Here is an 18,651-nt window from a genome sequence, read left to right as displayed (position 1 = left end):
TTCCGATGGGATCTATGCACACAAACATCCATGTGAGCAGTGTGCAGAAGGGCCAGCTCTGCACAGTCTGCACAAACACAGGATCACAGAACAGATTTCCTGCTCCTCCACTTGTCTTCTGAGTTTGCAGTCTTTAGGGCTCCCATCTCTCTCCTGCTACCATATGGCAGCATATGGCTTGTCGGAGCCAAAGGTTCCCAAATCACAAGACTCCCAGAAGCTGAGACTTTAGGACCACAAGGTAAAATACTGTGCAGGCACTGTGAGAGCTTCTGCTGCCTCTGCCCCAGTCCCACCGACAGTGACATACGCTCTCACATCTGTCTGCAGCAAAAACTTCCCAGATCTTTCCTAAATTTCACATTTGTGAAATACCACGCGCAACAGAGCCTGATGTCTAACGGCAAAAACCACCTCCCAGTTCTTCCTAATTAGAATAACTTCTCCAACAGAGTTTGCTGCCTGCAGAGCAGCAGTGCCCTGGTACGTGTCCAGAAGTTGTGCATACAGTTACAGGGCCCGTCTGCAGGGCTCGCTGCTCTCAGACACTCACACGCCCTTGTTTTGAAGTGGCAGGTTTTGTCCGTGCTGAACCACAGTGTATTTTGCATGCATTATGCTAAGCTGCCTATAAGAAATCATCCAATTAATGACAGCTTAACAGAGAAGGGTTAGTTACACAGTAATTACCTTTCTAACGTTAAAATACCATAGAAATGGATTTACAGCTTTTTGATTAAGTAGCACATTTTATTGATCTGACACTCTATATACAAGGTCTGTGAGATAGGAAGTGGGACAGGTTTGCAAAAACAGCCTGCTTTACGAGGAAGACTTTCAAAAAACAATCTTTTTTATTTATTTAATATTTTCGTGTATCCTATACATGGAGATGGACAGCCCCAATACAGAACGCACAGTCTGGTCCTGGTGTTGCATGAGCATAAGCAACATCAACTTTTCAACAATACAAAGATATTATTAAGTCTTTTCTCCTAAAACAAGGTCATGGAAGATCAAACAGTCCAATCTTCCAGCCTTGCATCTACAAGGAACATTAAGCTCCAGCAGGATTGCCCTGCTCCATCACCTGCAGTACTCCTCAAGGATCGCCCTCTGCCCATGCCAGACAGCAGCCTTCTGGCTGAGCAAAAACCAAGCAAGCACGAGCAAACTTGGTGAAGTGGCGCTCAAACAACTTTAATACACCCTTGGCCCATAGTACACTTTACAGAGCAAATTGCTGATCACAAATGCCTCATGCAGGAGTCACCTTGTTCCCCCCCATTTACTGTCATCACCAAGTTCTCTAGTTTTTTCCAGGACACACTTGGAAGCATGCAGCTACTTCAGACCATTCATATGCATGCAAATATAACCCAACAAAAGCACTCTATGGCCAGACAAGCATAGAAAAAAAGACAAGACTTATTATCAGTCTTTTAAGACTGAGAGACCCTTTGCCTTCCAAGTACTCATCTGTTTGCAAGGCAAGGGTGCTAACCTTTCAGAGGCAGTACAAACAAAGCAAGCTTGACTCTTGCCAAGATGATAACAGCCTGACCTTCTTCTCATCTCCCAAGTCAAGTGATCATGTCACAAAGGCAAGAAAGCAAAGCCAGGTCAGCTCGGTCCACGTACACAGAGTTTTGAAACCACATTGGCATTTCACTTGTCCAGTTTCCATCAGAGCTGAATGGGGATTTGTTGTCCAAATGCCAGGCACTGTTTTGAAAACTTTTAGTACATCCCATGAAGGACCACGTGTGGTGAGTACCTACAGTCATGCAAAAACTGGAACGTAGTTTTTTTTTTTTTCTGCACAAAGCAAGTATTGAAACAACTCACACAGATTCAGGTTTGTTAAACAGCTTAATGTCCACACCCAACTTGATCTATGAAGAAAAGCCCCAGCAGTGTTCTTCAGACTGCAACACCACCAGTAGATGAAAACCACAGCTATAAAACTGTTCCCAGGTACATCCACACCAACGTGAAAGGGACACAGTAGCAGGACAGTCCTGTAAGCAACCAGAGCTGAGGGCACACACGACTCACTCTTGTGAATGCATCCATAAGGCTTGTCCTGCAACACAAATGTCTCACATTTGTCCCCGTAAAAGCAGCACTGGCTTAGACAGAGCTCCTTGTATGGTCTTTGTGCCCCAAATACCCCCTCGGCTGTGCTCACGTCTGGGCAGGGCTCCAGGCTGGCGGTGGTCAGCTCCTGCCCAGAACAAGGAGCTTGTGATGAGGAGCTGTAAAGCACCTGCAGTCATCAGGGCTATGCCAGTGCCCCTCCACCTGCAGAGCAGTGCAGGCTCTGCACCTCTGCTTTATCAAGGATTCCAGGGAAATGCATTATGGACATCACCGCAGCTCCTGGTATTTTATGTGGTCACTGGACAAACACCAGGCTGTTTTGCATCTGCAGGAATGGAGCTGTTTGTGGTTAATCACTGTGAAGAAGTAGAAAAGTCCTTAAAAACCTCAGCCTAATGACTGAAAGTATCCATATTTACAAAAAAAGATTTTTTTTTTTTTTTTGCAGGCAACCCCATGAATCTATATGAAGTATGTCATATCCATGTCATACTGCAGATGCACAACGCCCTGCATTTCAGCTGATTTGCTTTTGTAGGGCTCCAGAGAGGCAACAACTTTGGGACAAATATAACACACTCGATAAACTTGCTTTTCTTACTTACTTTTCACGGACCCAATAACAGCAACCTAAGCACATCCAGATATCTACATCATGGAAATTAATCCAGGGAGATGAACGTATTTCTTCTCTTTCATCTTTCCTTTCTCTTTACTGTCAGGTGCACATATAGGGGAGTCATTTCTCAAGCAGAGCTTTAATAGTGTCTACGGCATTGCAACTGGTCACAAAGGACTGTAGTGCCACAGTAGATAGCCATGAGAAATAAACTTCAGCAGTATATCCTTGTCTGGAGGAAGAACAAACTTGGCTCTTAAACAGCTTTCCCCTGCCCCCAACGTGTGCCATGAAGCAAGAGTTGACTCAAAATTGGGAACACCCCGAGCCTATCTTGTACAGCTGTGTGCAATTTTCCAACTCCAGAATTGTGATCTGTATGCTGTAAGTACACTATTACAGTGGTAGAGCTCTGGATTTTTTTAAAAAATATGCAACTCTGAGGCTTAATTGCTACAAGTCCCGTGTTTTTTTCTTTTAACCTTTCATGGGCCTGAGCCAACATTGTCTCTACATGGCTTCCAAATGAAATTGCTTGGCTGGAAATAAGATTACAACGTACATGAGAAATACAAATGAAAACATATTACCGTACCATGAATATTAAGAAGACTCAGCCCTGTTTCAGCATCTTCTCTCTGGGTGATAATCAAAACAGAAGCTTGAAAAAGGCCTGAGTCCCTGCTCCTCAAGACACCAGTCAGTGACTGCACAGAAGCTGCAACTCGCACACCAACAGATTGCTCCTGCAGCAGTCACACTTTCACACCTGAGAAGCCTACAGCCATCCCAGTTGTCTCCAGACCTGCAAATATTTGCACTTGCCTGTACAACAGTACTGCTGGAGTTGGCGTATGAGAGGTTTAATAACAAGACAAGTGGACCCCTGAGTCACTTCCTCCATGGGCCTACCCAAATTGCCCAAAAGCACGCGTTCAAGATTGGACTGCTCGGACCAGCTCAGGACATTTTTGGTCCACACTACCTCCAGGCCACCAACTTTTCCAAGGAAGCCTCAGGAAATCATCAAGGAAGTCTGAGGAGCCCTGCCACCTGTGCTGTAACCCTGCCCATGCCACGAACCAACATCCAGAACCAGTGTGTCTCCAGCTAGGCCATGAGCTTTGCTTCTCTCCAAATGCAACCTAGGTCCCAGGTGGGAGGTGTTCAGAGGTGCCACGAGTAGCACGTGGGCTACAGCACACAGACAACAGGGGAGCAGTGCCAGTTTTTCTCCTTCTTAGACTGTGGAAAGGGCTTTCCTCACTCCCGAATTCTACCTGCTTGATTTCACACTAGAAATCAAAAACTTGGCTTTCTGGGAAACACAAATAAAAAAAGCGCAAGTTTTCCAAAAGCACGAGTTAACACCTCCCTGTGAGATGGTAAATAAGCCAGGAGAAGGCAACGTTACAATCACTCGCTGTTGCTTTCCCAAGCCCCAAAACTCCACGTAAAGCTGTGTTATGATTCAGCTGTCACGTCACTCACGTGGCACCGGTCACACCTTCCGATAGGTGATTACCGCGAACCTCTGAGAAACTCATCAGCGTTAACAAGAGCAGGTTTAATAAATTCCTCTGTCACCAGCACTTTCTGCATAAAAACCCCACTCACACATCATTTAACACCCGAAATGAAACAGCTGTAAATTCAGCAATTAGTGGTGTAATTTGACTGTTCTGATCAAGTGCACTGAAGGCTGCGAGGCTGCTGGGGGATGTGAAAGCTGCCACAGAATCTGCTGGAGATTTCTGTAAAGTTTAAAATGACAATTAGGCTGGAAAAAAAAAAAAAAAAAAAAAAGGAGTTTGAGGGAAAGATGGCCACTTATTTGAGACCAGAGACGGTGGGGAGAGGTGGATGGCAGTCAGTGGGCATGGTTAGAGGAGGAGGAGGATGGGAGCAGCACGAGGAGCTGAGGAGAACTGGAATTTGTGTAACCCAAAAAACCTGTCGAGTGTATAGCTAGATACAGTCCTACACACTCCTTTCACTAAGATGTGTTTAATTCTACTCGCAGATACATTTCAAAAGGGGGAAAGAGTAATTTCTGAGACCATCTTAAGTTTTAATGCACTCTGCATCCTCCTTCCCCGTTCCCAAGGGACTGATCCACGGCAGCAGTGTCAGAGCTGTTCCCACACAGACACACGTGTTTACAGACATACAACCACAAGAGTTTCACATGTAGTTTTCAACCATGACAAAGGCAGACTTATATTCAGGTGTTGGAAAAAGTTACAGAACTAGGAAAATCATCAAGAAAAGAGCCCTGAGAGTCCACACTTCGTGTCCCAAAGACGCCAACGCGCTGGGGAGATGGAACAGTTTCCTGGAAGGATTCAGGCTGTGCACCCCAGTGCTCACTGCCCAACCACCACCAGCACAGCTTCAGCAGGCAGATATTGAAGACACCACACTCCCAGCAGCTATTTGCCAAGAAAAAAGCTTTGCTCCCCATTCTGCTTCATGTTCACTTTCACAATGAGTGGCAGGGCGTGCTGCAGAGTGGCTGAAGCCCCCCAGAACTGTGTCTGGTGCTCAGCCCCTCAGCACCCCGACCTCTCCTGCAGGCAGGGGCAGCAGCACCAGCTGCCTTTGCAGGAGCTCTGGGGACCTTGTCCACCCTCCGTAGCCACCACGCACAGGTCACCCCGCTGCAGGGCCACCTCGAGCCCATGTCCCCATCACCCTGTGCCATGGGACTCGGGGCTTTGGGGCTCTCAGCGTGGAGAGGAGCTGCTGGCAGTATGCAGGGACCAGCAGCTGGCTCCGGGGAGAGCAGCTGCCCCACACATGCCAAAACTCCCCCTCAGCAGCACCCCGCGGGCAGGCTGCGCGCGGCGGGTGCCAACGTGCGGGTGAAGGCACCCGCGCACGGACGCGCCCCCCAAAATACGCGGCTTACATAATTCCCCAGCCAGTCGGCGTTAGGGGAATGTGATTAATCCTCCATGACATGTTCTGAACTTTCCGTTCAGAGAGGCTCTCTCCTCCCGCAGACCTACTGGCGATGAATGTCATTTGACCTGCAGACTTCACTACGAATGAGCATCAGAGCAACCAACAGTGACATTGCTCCGCAAACCAATTATCTGCCTCCTTCCCCGCTCGGCCCAGAGACAAGTTTGCTCAATGCATAACGAAGATCTTTTTTTCCCCCCCTTTTCTTAAAAATTTGTTTACATCCAGCACAAGGATAACGAGCACCCACAACCCCCCCAGCCCGTCCCACCGACCCCACCAGGGCAGGACGACGGGTCCCCATCCTCAGCCCGGCAACCCCATCCCAGCCCGGCTCCCACCTGTTCCGCGGGGCTCACCTTGGGGACACCCCCCCCGAGCCCTCCACCACCACCACGGCGACCCCCCCGCGGCCGGAGCACCTCTCCCCATCCCTCCCCACGCGGGACTCACCCACTCGAGCACCCTGAGGAAGGCGAGCGGCTCCTTCACCACGCGGAAAGTCCCCGCGGAGGCGAGCTGCGGGCAGAGAGAAGGGGTCAGCACCGCGCTCCGCTCCGCACCGTTACCCTCCCCCGGCCCCGCACCGCACCCCGCGGAGCTCCGCGGACCTGGTCCACCGCCTCCATGGCGCCGCAGCCCCGCGGAGCCGAGCGGAGCCGCCCGCCAGCCGGGGATGCGCTGCGCGCCGCTGCCCCCGCGCACGCCGGGCGGAGCAGCCGGGCGGGGCCCCGCGCCCCCCGCACCGCCCCGCGGAGCCGCCCCGAGCCCCCCGCACCGCCCCGAGCCCCCCGCACCTCCCTGCGCCCCCCGCACTTCCCCGACCTGCGCCCGCGGGCTGATGCGCGCTGCGCTCGCCCCTCACTCCCCCACTCACTTACTGTTATCGGATTACCATTATTAAACATAAATCTCTCTATTTTATTCTTTTAAATCTTTAAACATTTTTATTTCAAAAGGAAAAGGTCGGGAAAGAGTTAAAAATAATTAATTAATTAGTTAAAAGGTTTCCCGCGCCCCTGCACCACTCCGACCTCCATCCGTGGGCTGATGTGCACAGCACTCGCCCCTCACTCCCCCATTCACTTATTATTATCATTTTTTTTTAAACACACACGTATATATATATATGTGTATGTGTGTGTGCGCATTATATTTTTATATATTGTTATTTCAAAAGAAAAAGGTCGGGGAAAGAGTTAAAAATATAAGTAAAAGATTCCCCGCACCACTCTGACCTCCGTCTGCTGGCTGATGCACAGGCTGATGCTCACCCCTCACTCCACCACTCACTTATCATATTATTATTATTATTTTGAAATATAGATATTTTAATTTTTAGACACTTTTATTTCAAAAGGAAAACGTTGGGAAAAAAATAAAGAAAATTTTAAAAAATGTTGTTTTAGTTTTTAAATATTTTTATTTCAGAAGGAAAACGTTGGGGAAAAAGAAAAAAAAAAAAAAAAAAAGAAAAAGCAAAGAAAGAAAATAAAAAATAAAAAATAAAACAAAAAAGGAAGAAAAAAACAACCTGCCAAGAAGCTACTCGTATCTGTGCAGGAGCAGCAGGGCCGTGTCCTTCTTTCCCCTCTTGATCTCCCCAGGCAAACTCTCCCGCCACCCCCGGCCCCCCGTGGCAGCCCCGCTGCTGTCCCGCTCCCTAAGCGCTCCCTCGTGCTTTTGTAGCATTTCCTTGACAGCAGAGCAGCGTTTTCCATGTGTGTTGTCATTGTGCTGGCCTCATTTCCCAACGTAACCCCAGTAATTAGAATATATCCTGGGTGGCACAGCCTGGCAGGAGCAGCAGTTCCCTGCATAAGTCCATGCTTGCCTTGCCCTCGCGTGCTGACAGCGCTTCCAGTTCCTTGTGGCTTTAAAACATCACCACAAGAGGTTTGTGATGGGGCCAGATCCTGCCCAGCAAGGGCTCAGGATGACACTGAGAACATAAGCACATAGCCCTACGTAACAGCACATATCCAGCAAGATCTAGCCCCCAGTTCTGCAAGCACTTACGTACTTCACTCACCACCACCCTGACACACAGCTCTACCACCAGGACCCCAGTGCTCTAACAGGATTTGGGCCCTAAGTAGGTCAGAGACAGCACTACCTGCCACAAAAATACCTGAAGATTTCTCTGTAAGCAACCAACCAGCTGCAGGAGTTTACATTAATTAGCTTTGTTCAAAACAAAGCTCAATTAAAAAATCCATATGTGCTCTAGGATCAAACAAGAGGCATGTGGGGGTAATGAATTTCTGAAGGTTTAAGTGGAGTTTGATGTAGAAGACTCTGTGTCAGAATTGTGGAACTGCAAGGAACCCAGCCACATCCTATGATAGCAAAGGGAGTGGGCCCAACTTTTTTTTTTTTTTTTTAAATAAACATTTCCCCTATCAAAAATAGCTTTGGTGTCAGAATTACATTCTATTTCTTCAAGGTAAAAAAAAAAAAAAAAAAAAAAAAACAAAAAAACAACAACAACAACAAACACACACAGCCATTGTAGTTTATAGCTCTCCTTTCTTCTTGCCCCTGAACTAAAATCAGGAAAGAAATTGATAATGAAATAGTATGGATTTTTTTTTTTAATTTAAATTTCAAAATAGTTGGTGTTTTTTGTTTTTGTTTCTGAAGGTGGCTTAGTGCTATGGGAGGCAGACTGCCTTGGCTGAGGCAAAGGGACAGAGCACCCCTAAGTCTCCAGAGGGCACAAGCAGGCAGCACCCTGCCACCCTCTGCCTTTCAGCCACAGCTTCCCCCACTGCTGCAGAGAACCAGGACCAGGTCCCTGTGAGCCACCTGCCTGCAGCTCACACACCTGGGCCAGAAACCAGCCCAGTGCCCAAAAAGTGCAGCCACACAAAATACTGAAACATTTAATAAAGTTATAACTGAGCAGCAGATCAGGGAGATGTGGGCTTTTTTTTTTTTTTTTTTTTTCCTTAATTTTATCGGTAGAAATGAAAGCTCAATCTCCACTGACTACCATGAAGGACCATAAGCCTATTCACCTACTCTCTCATTAATTACCTTTTCTTTTAATCCTAAGATTTTTAGGAGCACCTGAGCTTCTGTTTTCAGAAACTGTTAGTCTCAGACACACAAAAGCAGACATTCTGCAGACCCTCAGCACCACCAGGACGGTCTCTCTTGACAACCATAATGGTTTCCCCATTGCTCTCCAACTCGGCACACTTCAGGAGCTGAGGAGCTCCTTGTGCTGCATTTTCCATCCCCTTTCCACCATCCCAGCTGAGTTTTGGCTTGGTGCTGTTCAGCACTCAGCCATCCCCACCTCAGCTCCCCCCTGGCTGGAAATCCTTGCAGAACAGTGGCAGTAACCTGGTTTTATAGTCAGCACTCGGTGCCTCTTCTAGCCTTCATTAAGTCTTCCCGATGACTATTAGCATCTGTCCTTCGATATGGCAGAACATGTCTCTCTGGCTTTCACAGCTGCTCTCTTTGCATGCAGTCCCAGTTAGCTTAGAAGAGCATCTTCTTGTCACTTCTTGAGCCTCACACTACACAACTTGCTCTGCACATGACATTTTTAGAGATCCACACTTTTTTGATAAAATATAATACACTGAAACATATGTTCAAACCAGCAGACATGATAGGTCTGCAATTAGTTGAGAAACAGCAAGAACCTGCACACTAAGACTACTTCTTTTACTAAATTATATTCATTGTTTTCACACCTGGATGGCTGTGCTTGGCATGCATTAATCAAAAAAAATGCTATAAAAGGTGCAATTAGAAAATAGCACGAATGAAAAGTTGTCCCTATAAAATAATTCTGCTCTCCCCAGACGAGATCTCACACCATGCACGTGCTCCCAAGAGACAGGAGCTTCCCACCTTTCCTTTTCCTGGAAGAGGTTCCACATGGCTCAGGATTAAGTGATACCCACGGGAGCTGAGCAGTGGCCATTGTGAGAGGGGGGACACCAACATCAGGGATGAACCTGATGTGTTCACCAGCAGTGGCACTGCCTCTGCTGCAGTCACTGCCAGACAGTGGGGATTTAGCTTTGCTTGGGACATCTTTGGTTTAAAGATTATAACCATCTGCTAACATGGAAGTTTTTCTCGTTCTGCTAGACTGGACACTAAAAGCACACACACATATACACACGCACCTATAAAAAACAAGAACCTACAAAAAAACAAACAAACAAACAAACAAAAAACCAAACAGCTGAAAACACATTTCTCTTTGTAAGTAAAAGAGCACAAAGCCTATGGCCCGTGGGCCCATCCAGGCTGCAGCAGTGAAGGCCAGACGGTGGGGGTCACCCCATTTGAAGGGATTGAAGGCAACTGGTGATAGCACCAGCACTATTTTTTTTTGTGAGCAGTTGGGTGTGGAAAGGAGGTCTCGCACAGGCGCGAGGAGGACCATATGGTGCTTAGCACGCCAGATTTCTCAGCTCCAGCCAGGCCTCAGTCTCACACTCTACCTGTCATTCTTCCCAAGATCCGCACTATGGAGGGTCATTTCATCCTCTCGGGGTCCCCATCAAATTTGTTCACAACACGTTATCCCCAGGAAGGGAGAGTTGCCTCTTGGATCTTTGTTGTTTTTAAAGCTACCAGCCCCTTGGAGCAGGTTACAATATTTTTCCCTGCGGCTGTGTTTTGCACCAGGGAGCTTTTAACCTCTTCCTGGCAGTGGGGAGACCACTCTCCCATCCGAATGGGAATTGCCAGACATTTCATGGTTTTATTTCATTTGATGTTTCTACTCTAAAATTTAACAGTTAGGCAATAAAATACGGGTTTATGGGATAAGAATTGCCTCCCGAGTGACCAGAAACCATACATGGGTGAACAGTGGGAAAAACAGCAGACATCTCTGCCCTAGACAGCTCCTTCTAGCCCATATTCCAGAATCTTCAGGCCTTGGCCCATTTCCAAATTCTAGGTGTCCACCCCTGCATACAAATTGTCTCTAGGAAACCCTGTTTCCCAATGAACTTCCTCTTCTCCATAGAATAGCACCAGGTGGGGACATCAATGCCTCCCAGCATGTTAAAGTCAATGAACTAAAAGGCCATGGTATTGGAGAATATTCCACCCTCAGAACCTGAAAAAAGCTCACAAACAGAAATCTCTGTGTGATCATTTCAGAGCAGAATAGCTCAGAAAAGACATGCCTAAATACATCGCCATATACAATGCAAAGTTTACAGGACTCAAATAGAGCAGTGAGAAAATTGTTGACTATTAAGCTGAAGATACAAAAGTGTTTTTTTCCTTAAAATTAGTTTTGTTAAATCAGCATTTGTTTCTCCAGTAACACACTTCCTTTAAGCAGGTAGCAGGGTCATTTTCATAGTGTGGGATGCAGATAATTACAGAGCGCCTTATAAAGGTTTGGTGATTAAATCAAGCACCAGATGTTTAGCAGCATGGCTGATGTTGACCCCGAAGTATTAATGTCTACAAGTCAGACTACCTTAATGTAGTTCTTAGATCTCACACAGGTCTTACAATTATTTCTTTCCTGATCTCTAAGAGTGGCTGTAGCAATCATCTTTGGTGTCTTTTTGGATTTCAGATATGTGCATTTGAAATGAAATTGAAAGTCAAGTTTTCCTGAGTCCAAAAGGCTTGTCTGACAGTGCTGAAACCTTTGTTCAGGGTACAAAGCAATTCTGGTTTGATTTAAAAAATTAATCAGTCATTTTCCTTTTCTGTCTTAATCCTTCACTGACATCAAGTCTTGTCATTTTTGATCCTTGCTTCCGGAGTGTATTGTCTGACTTTAATCAAAAGCATTCTGTAATTAGGTTCCAGCTAATTTAACTTAGACTATTTAAAAGTGAAAAATAGCCCTGCTTCCTGCTAAAACCCAGCTGAGTGTCAGAGGAGTTGAGCAGGGGTAGCTTCAATTCATAATTATTTTGCTGGCAACAAAATCCTTCCCTTAAAAGCACAGGAATGCAGTTTATCCTGGGCATCTTATGGGTGATTTGTACACAGGAACACAAACAGCAGAGACAAGTGTGAGGAGCACTGCTGCAGTCAGATTCTGTCTCTCTCCGAAAACCTGGGTCTGGAGTTCTAAAAGGGACGCTGTCAGGGCTGGGATCCTTCAAATACGACCTACTTTTCCATTGCATCCTTTACCAATGAAAAGGTTTAAATGCTACATTTTCTTAAAGGAAGAGGGGAAAATGTCAGTGCACTACCTCCACGGTACAGCTCCAGAAGCTAGAGCTGTGCTAAGGTAACTGCAGAGGAAGGGGCTTGCTCTCAGCCCTGCATGGAAACAATGCCCTTAACTGCCCCAGACCCATAAGGGATGAGTCCAGAGTCCATGCCCTGTATCCACACCCCTGCACAGGGCTCCAGGGAAAGAGCAACCACCTTGCCAGCTCTAGGATTGATGCTTGAATGAGAATTACCACAAGCTTTGTCTCTGAGTACTGGTGTAAACCAGACACACACGGTTTACATCTTCAGAAAAGGATGAGGTGGGTATACTGCATGCATACCTGTATCCCAATAAGTATTTTCCCTCTCCTTCCCTCTCTAGGTGAACATCTATTTGCCTCCCTTGCTCTGGGATTTAAAGCCCTGCAATTTGGCAGCATAGCAGGTGCAAATCGCCCAAAAAAGTGGAAAATAGGGAAACTAAACTCACCAAAATTCCCAAATGCACACCAGGACAGCTCTGGAATTTGGAAGGAATTTTTCATGGTTGGCTATGTAAGATAGCTAATAGAAAAAGTAGAGAAGGGGAAATTTCTCAAACACCTCTGCTCTCCAAGGCATGCCAACCAACTCCCTGTGCAAACAAAATCTGGAGCAAGACAGCAGCAATATCTCCTTCTCCTTAAAAACTGTTGCTTGCCTTTTACCCTGCTGCCTTACAAAGCATGGGATGAAATGTCAGTCTTCTTCAGGGAAAGTTCAAACTTGTATCATCCTTTCCAGAGGGTGCCCCAAGCACTGGGCTGCAGACAAGCCCAGGCTGAGATGCAAAACATCTGCTGTGCAGCTCCAGCAAGGTCAGAGCAGCAAGCAGGATATTCCAAATAAACTTGAAATACTCAGCAGATTTCACTCTGAAAAGGTGAAAGCCTGGCCATGGCAGACGTTAAAGACTGTGACCCACTTGGATGTTCTTGCAAGAGAAATCTCATTAGTACTTGGTGGGCGGATAGAAGAGTTGAGAGTGGTGCTGATTCCTGTAATCTGCAATGGGATTTTGAGAAACTCGAGCGAGCAGTTCTCTATCCCACTTTTTGGGCATCAGAAACAGAAAACGGACAAGTGTAAATTATGGGGAAGCAAAACCCCAAAGATCTCAGCAAGGGACTGCCTGTAACATTCCTTAATGTCACACCCAATGCTACTTACAGACAATTCACACAATATCTTTGCTTTCCTCATGCTGACTACACTTCTCCAACTGCCTTCTCAGGCTCTGGGGCTGAGCAAGTAACAGTGCTTCAAACCTCCAGGTTTTCATAAGAAGCTTTACTACATTTATCTTTTTGTGTGTGTGTTTGTTTGTTTGTTTTTTTCTAAAAAAATATGAATAATTTGCATGTACGTGCTGAAATCAGATTACCAGTAGCACCTCAAAACAGAATTATCCATCACAAAGAAGACTGTTTAAAACAATAGCCGACCACCAAAAAGTATCTCAACATCCCTTTCTCATATTACACTTTACCTGAATTTTCTTCAGCTCTACGATGTGGCTAAAGCTGTTACAGTTCATCAGCAACCAACACGACTTATCTGTAGAGCTGTTGAGACATTGACATTGGTTCCCTCATCCCAAGCCAGTTTTTTCAAAGTTTTGTTTCATCATATAGGATCTTATCAAGAAACTCGAGATTTTTGAGGTCTGTTAGAGTTCACTATTCCTTGCAGCCCTGTCCCTTACAAGACACTTGCAGGGTGCAGCACCCCAGTACGGAGCTGGTTCTCCCCAGCCCCTGAGATGGGCAGCACCGAAGCCTCCTCTCCTCACCAAAGGCTTCCTGGTCCTACTACAACCTGTCTGTGGAGTAAGAAGGAAAAGCTGTTGAACATAATACTACTTGTAGGTCCCCTCCAACTGAGCTATTCTGTTCTAAGATGGGCACAACACATCTCACAGCCAGGACTCAGAAAACCTGAGGCCTAACAAACCTTGGTTCTGCCACAGACCTTCTAGCCTTTAGGAAACTATATAAGCTCTTGTTTCTTGATGACATTTCTTCCCAGTAGTTCCTTGTCTTTTCTCCCAGGGAGGGAAGAGATTCCTTATCCAGCATTTGCCAATGTCTCCCTCACTCCCGCTCAGTTTTACCATTACACTACGAGACCGGCTATAGCACCACTGAAAGCTACCTGCTTTCTTCATGGATAATGGAAGCTTACTAAAGAATATCTAGATCTCATCAGGATAAATTAGTTCTCCAAACTGGTTAAAAATAGCCTTCTAGAGCTCTAAGTCCCTGGAACAACAGTGAAAGTACAAACCTTTTATTTTGAAGTATTAAGAGACTCTACCACCAATTCTTCATTGGAAAAAAAGCAACACTAGAGAACCCTACAGTACAGAGAGCAGGAAAAGACCACTAACACCAAAACAAAACACAGTAAAGGGATGCTGACTAACAAGAACTAGCATACACATTAAAACACAAAACTGAAAAAAAAAAAAAAAAAGCAACTTAAAAAAATAAATCCAAAAGATCAATTAAAAAGAAAAAGAATACAGCCCAGAGCAAGAACATCAAGTAGCTGTAATTAGGGTGGGTTTCTATTGAGTTAGCCTCTCCCAGAGGCATTATTAAGTCAAGTAGGGATGGGTGAGGAAGGCTATGTATAGCCCTCTAATGGCTAGTTCTGCCTGATACAGCTTGAGGGTTTGGGGGAAGAGGAGGCAGGTGAGGCTTTTCTTGAAGCAGCAGTACAGTAAAGCACTAGGTGAGTCCAAAGTCTGGCAAGATCTGCAGAGTATCTCTTGTTTCGGTCTTCTTTATAGTTGCATACTTCTTAAGACAACTTCTTTTCTTGCTGAAGTTCATTTTTCTTAGAAATAAGAGAGATCTTGAGACCTTTAAAACAAGAGTAGCAGAAGGGAGTTCTGCAGTATATTTTTTGTCTTCTTCCTTGAGTTTTATCACCTATTGTCTCCCTTCTGTATTTTGGGGTTTTGTCTACGCTTCCTGCTACAGTTTTCAGAAGTATTTGAAACCTTTCAAGAACTTTCCTTCAGGCACAGAAGGAGCAGAGGGCTATGGTAGCTCTCACAGAATCAGTCTGGGGAATGGAGGGGAAAAAAGAGGCTTGAGTTTCTGAAATAACTTATCCAGGAGAAATGATGAGCTCCGGCTGTCTGAGAGCATTTGGTAGGCCTAAGGAAGACTGGGCAGATAGAGAAGAAAATAGAGGGTTCCTTTCCCCCCAGGCTGTTGTCAACAAAGGTCACATAGTGGCACTGTGCTGATTTTCTCAGAATCAGCCTTGGCAGAAGCAACTTCTCAAGCAGCCAGATCTTTATGAAGTCCCTTTAGTTTGTTTTAATGACCCATGTACACCAGAGCTTCCTTGTGAGCCTGGAGATCTGTAGAGAAGTCCTGTGTGAGCACGTGTGCATGCCTTAGTAGGTGACAGTCCTAGCACCTTATAGAAACAGTGGCTTTGGCAGTGCCACCACATAGGGATGTGAGCTGAAAGGACATGTGCAATCACAGAACAAAATCCAGCTGTTCTGGCCTTAAGCAAGGAGCTCAGCATGTGTGAAAAGGAGGCCAAGGTCTGGGTATTCATCAGAGCAGAGCTATGAGCCAGCCACGTGATGTGGCCATGAAAAGGCAGATGCAGTTAAGAACCCTCTTAAGGGTGGTATTTTCAGTGGGGATAATGGAGTGCTTGTATCACTACTGAATTTGGGATGTCATGTGATGTTATGGTCACCCAAGAACAAGAGAAGTGAAATCATAGGCAAAGGTGTAGAAAGGAGAGTGTAAGAGTTTAGCTGCTTATCCAAACAAAACAAGGCCTGGAAGGGAGCATTGTGCCCGTCTGCATGCCCTGGCTATGCAAGAGTCCTCAAGGCTCAGGGCTCAAGCTTGATTCCTTTGCCAGGAACAGCTATTTCCAAGCACCTTGGCCAAGAGGACTTTACTGTGTAAGTACATCCTTGGATAGCTAATATAACACCAGAGTTTTCAAAAATCTGGATTTGGATGCTATATAAATAAAGCAAAAGAGTCTTGAGTCTCTTATTCTTCCTGAATTTAACGCAGACTACCTGTTGATGTTAAATGTCTTGTTATTGGGACATATTGATTTAAAAGCAAGGCAATACCTAAGACCAGAAAGACTTTACATTGTCATATTAATCCTTATAACAATTGAAATATTTGGATATATGCAAAAAGATATAGTTCAGGCAGTGAAAATGCTTTTTAAAATTTCTTTCAAAGCACATTGATTTAACAACTTGCTCCATTTTACGTTGAAATCCTTACTACCATGAACGACCATGCAACAAAATAAGGAAAACAATTAGCCACTGACTAAACACAAATAGATTCCTGTTCTTTCTGTTTTTAAAGGATAAATTATTTTTGGTACAATTTTTAATAACGTTGAAAGTGATGTTCACATAGCAAGAAGAGGAAGTAGATTCGTAGATTCCTAGGAAGATCTTTCACAACTGTCAAGCAGGACATCTAGTGCAAAGTCTGTTCAGCGCTGTTTAGTGCGAAACCACTGGTAATAATTTGGCCATCAGCACTAGGCTGGGACGTGTCAAGAAGCTGGAGCAGGCCAGATTTCTGCTCTGGGAAGGAGATGGTTCATTCAGCCAACACAAGGTCCTATCCTGCCCCCCTCCAGCTCAGTGCAGCACAAGGCATGATGCCAGCAGGCTGCCCTGCTCCGTGAAACCCAGAGCCAGCCCGGAGGATGCTTGAGGCTTCGGGACAGGCAGCCTGGAGCAGCTGCCCCCGGCGAGGCTGAGCTGCAGCCACTCTCCTGATCCTGGAGCTAAATCTGGAACAAGTCCTCTGAGATCAGTGGCATTTCCCTTGCATAAAGCCATTGTGTGCGCAGGCAGATTATCCCAGGCCAGATGTCATTTTCTGCAGCCGCTGACGGCTCTTGCACAGTGGGGGCATGGCTTGTCTGCACCTTTTCTCAGCTTTTTACTGCACTTACCTTAGCTTCAGAGTGGGAGAATTCACAGCCACTTCTTGTTCTTCTACCTGATTTTCCAGGAGCTCAGTTTCATTATTTGTAACTGTTATTATGGCACATTAAAATGTGAGTTGCTAAAATAAAGCTGAGATTCTTCCCAGTCAGATTTAGGATGCACAGGGATCAACATTTTTGATTTGAATTATTCCTTGAGCCACCACAATAACAAATATTGCCAAGCTTCTGATTAAATCCTGAGGCCCATCAGCACCAGAGCATGCAGAACAGCCCCTTGACTCAGCCAAACACAATCACTGCAGTTCATCTGCTTTAACTAGCTGTGGTGCTGGCCTCAATTGCACAAAGCTGCATTCTCCCCTTGAGCAGACCCTCTGAGAGCAGGTAACCAACCCAAGGCCCCAGCTCCCACCAGGAGCATCGCTCTGCCTCTCCTGGAGGACATGAGCAAAGCCATCCTCATGCTACCCAAAGCCACTGCCTGTACAAGTCATCTTTCCTTCCCGAATAAAGGAGAACCTTGCCTGGATCTGCATGGGCATACCAGTTTCAAAGCTGGCTGCGTTTAACTCTGAGAGAAACAGAGATGGGATTTATTACTGGTACTCGAGAGTAATTTACAGCCCTGGTCATGTGCTAGAAGCTGTAGGAACAGAGAACAAAAACGCTTTGTTAGAAGTTCTTGCCTAGGAAGCCTAGTACATAGTGGACTTTTAGCAGATCTGCTGTTTGGTTTTCTTCAGTTGTTTTTGGCACAGGTGATTGTGTGGTGGCTGAGATAGGAGAGATGGTTTTGTAGGAGGAATGCACCCTTTTGCGAACAAGCCTTTGAATCTGCACAGAGAAAAGCTCCTTACTCAGCATCTCTGCAGTCAGACCCTGACATGCACATTCTGGGAGAAAAGCAAGAGAGAAGGTGATGTAAACGTGACCGGATATCATCAAGATTTAGAGATTGCAAACATTTGCATGTCATTTCCACACTCTTGGTCCTGCTCTAATCACCAGTGTAACATCTGGACCTGTATTCTTCAGAGGCTTTGAAGAGCAAAGCACTTGTATGTCAAATGAACTTCCCTTTTGCTTCGGTTCAGACATAGAAAGACATCAAAATAACACCAGAGATAATAAGTAGCTAAAGTATACCTCATTTTTCATTGTATAGACTCCCTAATCACACCATGCATATGCTTTCCCTAATGCATTTTATAAGCATGGCATGCAAACCTCTCTTTGGAGCTATTTTGTGCAGGCAGGCTTTAATTCTGGGGAGAGAGAGGAACAGAGCAGACATCTGTGCTCCGCTACATAGCTTGAGTTTAATTTTGAGGAGAGAGAAATGGAGCAGAGGTCTGTTCCCTTTTACAGCTCCAGAGTTTAATCTGGGGGAGAGAGAATGGACACCAAAGCAATGATTTTTCTCTGAAAATTCCCACCTACTGTGCCAGCTGAGAGTCAACCCTTACCCCTATTCCTCCAGTCCCTGCTGTACCCTGATCATGTACAACCTCAAGGGGAAAGGAGCAGAAATATCTAGTGTATCCTCTGGCATATGTTGTATTTCACAGCATGAGTGTAATGCCTAAGCACAGTATTTTTCTATAAACCAGCATGCAAGTCAGAAATCCTAGTGTTTTCAATTACTGGACATCTGAATGGGAAAACTGCTGCTGATGGGGTCAGGGCTGGCAGCATGCAGCAACCCAGGGGGACCAAGGAACAGCTCCAGGAGCTGAGCTCTGAAGGAGGCAGGGCTGTGAGCTTGGTGGGGATGTGCC

General features: G+C 45.8%; 1 long non-coding RNA gene across 1 annotated transcript in view; it reads right to left on the bottom strand.

Annotated features, from left to right (window-relative positions):
* LOC116492911 overlaps positions 1-6,192 on the bottom strand; it is a 48,375-nt gene extending 42,183 nt beyond the window's left edge. The window contains exon 1 of the long non-coding RNA XR_004253695.1: positions 6,143-6,192. This is a non-coding gene — a long non-coding RNA (uncharacterized LOC116492911). The remainder of the gene's footprint in view (positions 1-6,142) is intronic.
* Between the last annotated feature and the right edge of the window lie 12,459 nt (positions 6,193-18,651).

This window comes from Aythya fuligula, chromosome 10 (genome assembly GCF_009819795.1).
Source record: "Aythya fuligula isolate bAytFul2 chromosome 10, bAytFul2.pri, whole genome shotgun sequence".
NCBI classification, from domain to species: Eukaryota; Metazoa; Chordata; class Aves; order Anseriformes; family Anatidae; genus Aythya; species Aythya fuligula.
Note: the sequence above shows the minus strand (reverse complement) of the source record. Positions and strands in the feature narration are given on the sequence as shown.